An 8,043-nucleotide genomic window follows, 5' to 3' on the forward strand; every position below is an offset into this window, starting at 1 on the left:
GGGAGAGAGGGAAACGATCGAGAAGAAAAGGAAGAACACCAAGCTTTGAGGATTAACTTGCTTGATTTCAATTCTTCGGTGGAGGTAGGTTATGGTTTTCATGCTTTCATAGTAAACTCTTAATAGAGAATGATATGTATTGTAGTATTGTAAACCCTACTATATGCTTAATTGTATGTTTGCATGAATATGATTATGTGATTGTGATAAGATAAGCATGATGAAAATATTGAATCCCAAATCTTGAAAAGAAACTTTATTATACATTATTAATGATGATGCTTTGGTATAGAAGAAGGCTTGATAAATTAAAGTAATGGGATTGATGATGCCTTGGTATAGAAGAAGGCTTGATGAATTAAAGTAATGGGATTGATGATGCCTTGGTATAGAGAAGGCTTGATGATTTACAGAATGATATTAGTGGATCGGAGTGTCACGTACCGACACATAGTATTAGTGGATCGGAGTGTCACGTTCCGACACATAGTATTAGTGGATCGGAGTGTCACGTACCGACACATGTAGGGGATCGGAGTGTCACGTTTCGACACATGTAGGGGATCGGAGTGTCACGTTCCGACACATGTAGGGGATCGGAGTGTCACGTACCGACACATGTAGGGGATCGGAGTGTCACGTTCTGACACATAGAATTAGGGGATCAGAGTGTCACGTACCGACACATGTAAGGGATCGGAGTGTCACGTTCCGACACATGTAGGGGATCGGAGTGTCACGTTCCGACACATAGAATTAGGGGATCGGAGTGTCACGTACCGACACATAGTAGTAGGGGATCGGAGTGTCACGTACCGACACAAGAGGAAGAAAGATAATGAATCTTGAAAGATGATAATATACTCAACTTAATAAACTTAATTCCCAAATGAGTATGGTGTTGAGGCTTGAGCCCTCATGGATGAACTTGATGGTACTTATTGATGATTATAGTACTTGTTGTTGCTACATGTTGAGTTTTATAGTTAATTTACGATAATATTTGATATATACTGTTCCCTATTTTGAGTTGGCCGATGATATCTACTCAGTACCCGTGGTTTGTACTGACCCCTACTTTTATGTTTTTTTTCTTGTTATTTGTGGAGTACAGCAAACGTGCTGTCATCTTCGACTCAACAGTAACTCAAGCCAGTCTTCGTCACACCGGATCTTCAGGGTGAGCTAACGCTTCTAGCTTGGACTGGATCATCTCCTTCATGTCTTGATGCCTTGAACTTCCGGCATGGACTAGCTTCTTATGTATTTTTAGCTTCTTAGAAACTCTTAGAATTAGTAGTTTAAAGTAGATGTTCTTGTGATGATGACTTCCAGGTTTTGGGAATAATAGATGTTGAATATTGATAGTTATTGAATTGGTTTTTATTAATGAGTTTAAGTCTTCCGCATTACTTTCTGTTGATATTATATTGAAATGTTAAGGTTAGATTGGTTGGTTCGTTCACATAGGAGGGAAAGTGTGGGTGACAGTCGCAACCCGGTTTGGGTCGTGACAAAACTTGGTATCAGAGCATTAGGTTCGTTGGTCTCATCACACAAGAACAGGTCTAGTAGAGTCTTAAGGAACGGTAGGGGGACGCCTTTACTTTTCCTTGAGAGGCTATAAGACTTTAGGAAAATTTCACTCTTTCATTCTTTCTTTCGTGCTACTACTTGAGTCCAATTGGTATCTAGGCGATACGAATTGGTATCTGACCATCTTCACTCTCTTTCGCAGATGGTTAGAACTAGAGAAACGACTACGCCAACACCAACACCGGCCAGACAAGAAACAACTGAGCCAGCCACTGGGGCTGTGGCTCGAGGAAGAACAGCGGCAAGGGGCCGTGGTAGAGGCCGTGGGAGGACGTCCTCTAGAGGAAGAGGACGAGCACCGAGCCCATCTGGTACTAGGGCGGTGACTACTCCACCGACTAAGGAAGTGATAAGAGAGGGGGAGGATGGGGTGAATGAACAAGTGCAAAATGAGGAAATGCCAGCCCAACCTACCCCAGAGATGATCAATCAGGTTCTGGCTTATCTTAGCGGGTTATCTGATCAGGGCCAGACACCCCCAGTGTTTTCTGCACCAGCACCTCAGGCTCCGGAGGTACAACATGCGGCTACTATGGCTCCTCGTATGGATGCCTCATTGGACATAGGCACATTTCCACGTCTGACTACTGGGCCTATAATGACAAATGATCAGCATGAACTTTTCAGTAAGTTCTTGAAATTGAAACCTCCAGTCTTCAAGGGTGCGGAATCTGAGGATGCTTACAATTTTCTGGTTGACTGTCATGAGCTACTACACAAGATGGGTATAGTAGAACGGTTTGGTGTTGAGTTCGTGAGTTATCAGTTTCAAGGGAACGCCAAAATGTGGTGGCGGTCACATATTGAGTGTCAACCAACAGAGGCACCACCTATGACTTGGGCCTCATTCTCTAGCTTGTTTATGGAGAAGTATATCCCCCGAACTTTGAGGGATAGGAAAAGGGATGAGTTCTTGAGCCTAGAGCAAGGTAGGATGTCGGTAAATGCTTACGAGGCTAGGTTTCGCGCACTATCCAGATATGCCACCCAATTATGTTTCAGTCCCCAAGAGCAAATTCGCCGGTTTGTGAAGGGGTTGAGGTCAGAATTGCGGATTTCGGCCTTACAGATAGCGGCAACGGCAAAATCCTTCCAAGAGGTGGTAGACTTTGTGATAGAAGTGGAAGGAGTGAAGCCAGACGACTTCACTACGACATCGACATCAAAAAAGTTTCGAAAGGGAGGTGAGTTTAATGGTACTTACACTAGAGGACAGGGTTCGGGAAGTTACTCAGTCCGACCAATTCAGTCTTCACTACAGACTGTAGTTGGGGGACCACCTCAGACCGGTCAACACTTCTCCGAGAGGCCTATGCTTGACTCCAGAGAGTGTTATGGATGTGGGGAGATTGGACATATTAGGAAAAATTGTTCCAGACAAAGTTATAGACCCCCAATAGCTAGAGGTAGAGGTGGTCATGGTAGAGGCCGTCATTTTGGAGGACGTGGTGGTCGAGGTAATGGTGGTCACCAAAACGGCCGAGGGTGATGGGCAAACTGGAGCCACTACATCACAACATGGTAGGGGCAACAGACAGACGAACGATAGGGCCCATTTTTACGCTTTCCCTGGGCGGTCTGAAGCGGAGGCATCTGATGCTGTCATCACAGGTAATCTTCTGGTTTGTGATTGCACGGCTTCTGTATTGTTTGATCCTGGATCCACGTTTTCTTATGTATCTTCCTCATTTGCTAATGGTCTAAATTTACATTGTGAATTTCTTGATACACCTATTCGTGTTTCTACTCCGGTGGGTGAGTCTGTGGTAGTTGAAAAGGTGTATAGGTCTTGTTTGGTGAACTTTGTGGGGAGCAACACTTATGTAGATTTGGTTATCTTAGAAATGGATGATTTTGATGTAATTCTGGGTATGACTTGGCTTTCTCCGCAATTTGCGATTTTGGATTGTAATGCTAAAATGGTAACGTTAGCCAAGCCTGGGACAGACCCGTTAGTGTGGGAGGGTGACTACACTTCCAATCCGGTGCGTATCATCTCCTTTCTTCGTGCTAAGAAAATGGTTAGTAAAGGGTGTTTAGCTTTCTTGGCACATCTCAAGGATGACATTACCCAAGTGCCTTTGATTGAGTCTGTTTCAGTAGTCCGTGAGTTTCTGGATGTGTTCCCTGCAGATCTTCCTGGTATGCCACCAGATAGGGATATTGACTTCTGTATCGATCTCGAACCGGGCACACGCCCCATTTCTATACCCCCTTATAGAATGGCTCCCGCAGAGTTAAGAGAGTTAAAGGCACAACTTCAAGAGTTATTGAACAAAGGCTTTATTAGACCAAGTGCATCTCCTTGGGGTGCTCCGGTTTTGTTTGTGAAGAAGAAGGATGGGAGTTTTCGAATGTGTATAGACTACAGACAACTAAACAAGGTAACCATAAAGAACAAGTATCCTCTTCCCCGCATTGATGACTTGTTCGATCAGTTACAAGGTGCTTGTGTCTTCTCTAAGATTGACTTGAGATCCGGTTATCATCAATTGAAAATACAGGCAACGGATGTGCCAAAGACTGCTTTTCGAACGAGGTATGGGCATTACGAATTTGTAGTGATGTCCTTTGGTCTTACGAATGCCCCTGCTGCGTTCATGAGCTTGATGAACGGGATTTTTAAGCCATATTTTGACCTCTTTGTAATCGTATTTATTGATGATATATTGGTATACTCAAAGAGCAAGAAGGAACATGAAGAGCATTTGAGAATGGTATTGGAAATGTTGAGGGAGAAAAAGCTTTATGCCAAGTTCTCTAAGTGTGAGTTTTCGCTAGATGCAGTGTCCTTCTTGGGGCACATGGTTTCTAAGGATGGAGTGATGGTGGATCCTTCTAAGATTGAGAGTGAAGAATTGGGTAAGACCCACTAACGTGTCAGAAATAAGGAGCTTTGTTGGGTTAGCTAGCTACTACCGCCGATTTGTCAAGGGATTCTCTTCTATTGCTTCCCAATTGACGAACTTGACTAAGCAGAATGTTCCATTTGTATGGTCGGACGAATGTGAGGGAAGCTTTTAGAAGCTCAAGACTTTGTTGACTACCGCACCTATCCTGACCTTGCCAGTAGAGGGTAAGAACTTCATTGTTTATTGTGATGCATCCTATTCGGGTTTGGGTGCAGTACTAATGCAAGAGAAGAGTGTGATTGCTTATGCTTCAAGGCAATTAAAGGTACATGAACGTAACTATCCGACCCACGACTTGGAATTGGCTGCGGTAGTGTTTGCATTAAAACAATGGAGACACTATCTATATGGGGTTAGGTGTGAGGTCTACACGGACCATCGTAGCCTTCAGTATGTCTTTACTCAGAAAGATTTGAACTTAAGACAGAGGAGATGGATGGAGTTACTAAAGGACTACGATATCACTATCTTGTATCATCCGGGGAAGGCGAATGTTGTAGCGGATGCTTTAAGTAGAAAGGCAGGAAGCATGGGAAGTCTAGCTCACTTGCAAGCTTCTAGACACCCATTGGCTAAAGAGGTTCAGACTCTAGAGGATTGTTGGCTTCTATGGAGGCAAGATCTTCTTTTCTTGACAAAATTAAGGGAAAACAGTTTGATGATGAGAAACTAAGGCGAATTCAAGATAAGGTATTGCGAGGAGAGGCTAAGGAATCACAAATCGATGAGGAAGGTGTTTTGAGGATCAAGGGAAGGGTATGCGTACCCCGCATCGATGATTTGATCAACACTATTCTGACATAGGCTCATAGTTCGAGGTATTCGATACATCCGGGTGCAACCAAGATGTACCGTGACCTAAAGCAACACTTTTGGTGGAGTAGAATGAAGCGTGACATTGTGGATTTTATTGCCAAATGTTCAAACTATCAACAAGTAAAGTATGAACACCAAAGGCCCGGAGGAACCCTTCCGAGAATGCCCATTCCGGAATGGAAATGGGAGAGGATCGCAATGGACTTCGTGGTTGGTCTTCCCAAGACATTGGGAAAGTTTGATTCTATTTGGGTGATTGTTGATAGGTTAACTAAATCTGCTCATTTCATTCTGGTCAAGGTGACTTACAATGCAGAAAAGTTAGCCAAACTTTACATCTCGGGAGTGGTGCGATTGCATGGGGTTCCACTATCCATCATATCAGATAGAGGTACGCAGTTTACTTCTAAGTTTTGGAAAACATTGCATGCGGAATTGGGTACTAGGTTGGACCTTAGTACTGCGTTCCATCCTCAGACCGATGGTCAGTCTGAGAGAACGATTCAAGTGTTGGAAGATATGCTTCGTGCATGTGTGATAGAGTTTGGTGGCCATTGGGATAGTTTTCTACCCTTAGCGGAGTTTTCATACAATAATAGCTATCACTCAAGTATTGATATGGCCCCATTTGAAGCATTGTATGGGAGGAGATGTAGGTCTCCCATTGGTTGGTTTGATGGATTCGAGGTTAGACCTTGGGGTACTGACCTTTTGAGGGATTCGATAGAGAAAGTGAAGTCTATTCAAGAAAAGCTTCTAGCGGCGCAAAGTACACAAAAATAGTATGCAGATCGAAAGGTTAGAGACTTAGAGTTCATGGAAGGTGAACAAGTCTTGTTGAAAGTTTCGCCCATGAAAGGGGTGATGCGGTTTGGAAAAAGGGGTAAACTAAGTCCAAGGTACATTGGACCATTTGAAGTACTTAAGCGAGTAGGAGAGGTAGCTTATGAGTTAACCTTGCCTCCAGGGCTGTCCGGAGTACATCCGGTATTCCATGTGTCTATGTTGAAAAGATATCATGGAGATGGAAATTACATTATCCGTTGGGATTCAGTTTTGCTTGATGAGAACTTGTCTTATGAGGAGGAGCCTGTTGCTATTCTAGGTAGAGAAGTTCGCAAGTTGAGGTCAAGAGAGATTGCATCCGTCAAGGTGCAATGGAAGAATCGACCCGTTGAAGAAGCCACTTGGGAGAAGGAGGCGGATATGCGAGAAAAATACCCACATCTGTTTACAGATTCAGGTACTCCTTTTCGCCCTTGTTTTCCTTCTTTTGATCGTTCGGGGACGAACGATGGGTAAATTGGTATCTAATGTAACGACCCGTTTAGTCGTTTTGAGCAACAAACTTCAATTCTGGAAAAACAGGCTGAGGCGACGGACCAAACGACGATCCGTCATGGGCACGACGGACCGTCGCAGGGTCTCGTTTCAAAACACTTAGAAAATCTGAAATTGGGTACTGAAAATCGACTCTCTGAACTTTGTGACGGAATGGCAGGACGGACCATCACAGGTGTGACGGACCGTCACAGACCCTTGGTGGAAATTTGGGTCTCTGAACTCTGCGACGACCTGCAGGACGGACCGTCACAGGCACGACGGCCCGTCACAGGTTGCGCAAATCCCAGGCAGAATCGGATTTCCTTACACGTTTTAAGGGACGTTTTGGGACTACTCTTTCCTTAATTATAGACTTCGTGGGGTTATATTAATAACTCAAATTCTTGGTGGTTAAAAGAGGTAACCCTAAGTTAATTAGTGGGGTATTATTGCCATCTTTTACACTTAATTATATGTTAACTAGGGTAAAAGAAAGAGGGTTTGAATAAAAAAATTGAAAGAACAGGAAGGGAGAGAGGGAAACGATCGAGAAGAAGAGGAAGAACACCAAGCTTTGAGGATTAACTTGCTTGATTTCAATTCTTCGGTGGAGGTAGGTTATGGTTTTCATGCTTTCATAGTAAACTCTTAATAGAGAATGATATGTATTGGTAGTATTGTAAACCCTACTATATGCTTAATTGTATGTTTGCATGAATATGATTATGTGATTGTGATAAGATAAGCATGATGAAAATATTGAATCCCAAATCTTGAAAAGAAACTTTAATATACATTATTAATGATGATGCCTTGGTATAGAAGAAGGCTTGATAAATTAAAGTAATGGGATTGATGATGCCTTGGTATAGAAGAAGGCTTGATGAATTAAAGTAATGGGATTGATGATGCCTTGGTATAGAGAAGGCTTGATGATTTACAGAATGATATTAGTGGATCGGAGTGTCACGTACCGACACATAGTATTAGTGGATCGGAGTGTCACGTTCCGACAAATAGTATTAGTGGATCGGAGTGTCACGTACCGACACATGTAGGGGATCGGAGTGTCACGTTTCGACACATGTAGGGGATCGGAGTGTCACGTTCCAACACATGTAGGGGATCGGAGTGTCACGTACTGACACATGTAGGGGATCGGAGTGTCACGTTCCGACACATAGAATTAGGGGATCGGAGTGTCACGTACCGACACATGTAAGGGATCGGAGTGTCACGTTCCGACACATGTAGGGGATCGGAGTGTCACGTTCCGACATATAGAATTAGGGGATCAGAGTGTCACGTACTGACACATAGTAGTAGGGGATCGGAGTGTCACGTACCGACACAAGAGGAAGAAAGATAATGAATCTTGAAAGATGATAATATACTC

Source organism: Solanum lycopersicum, chromosome 3 (assembly GCF_036512215.1).
Source record: "Solanum lycopersicum chromosome 3, SLM_r2.1".
NCBI classification, from domain to species: domain Eukaryota; kingdom Viridiplantae; phylum Streptophyta; class Magnoliopsida; order Solanales; family Solanaceae; genus Solanum; species Solanum lycopersicum.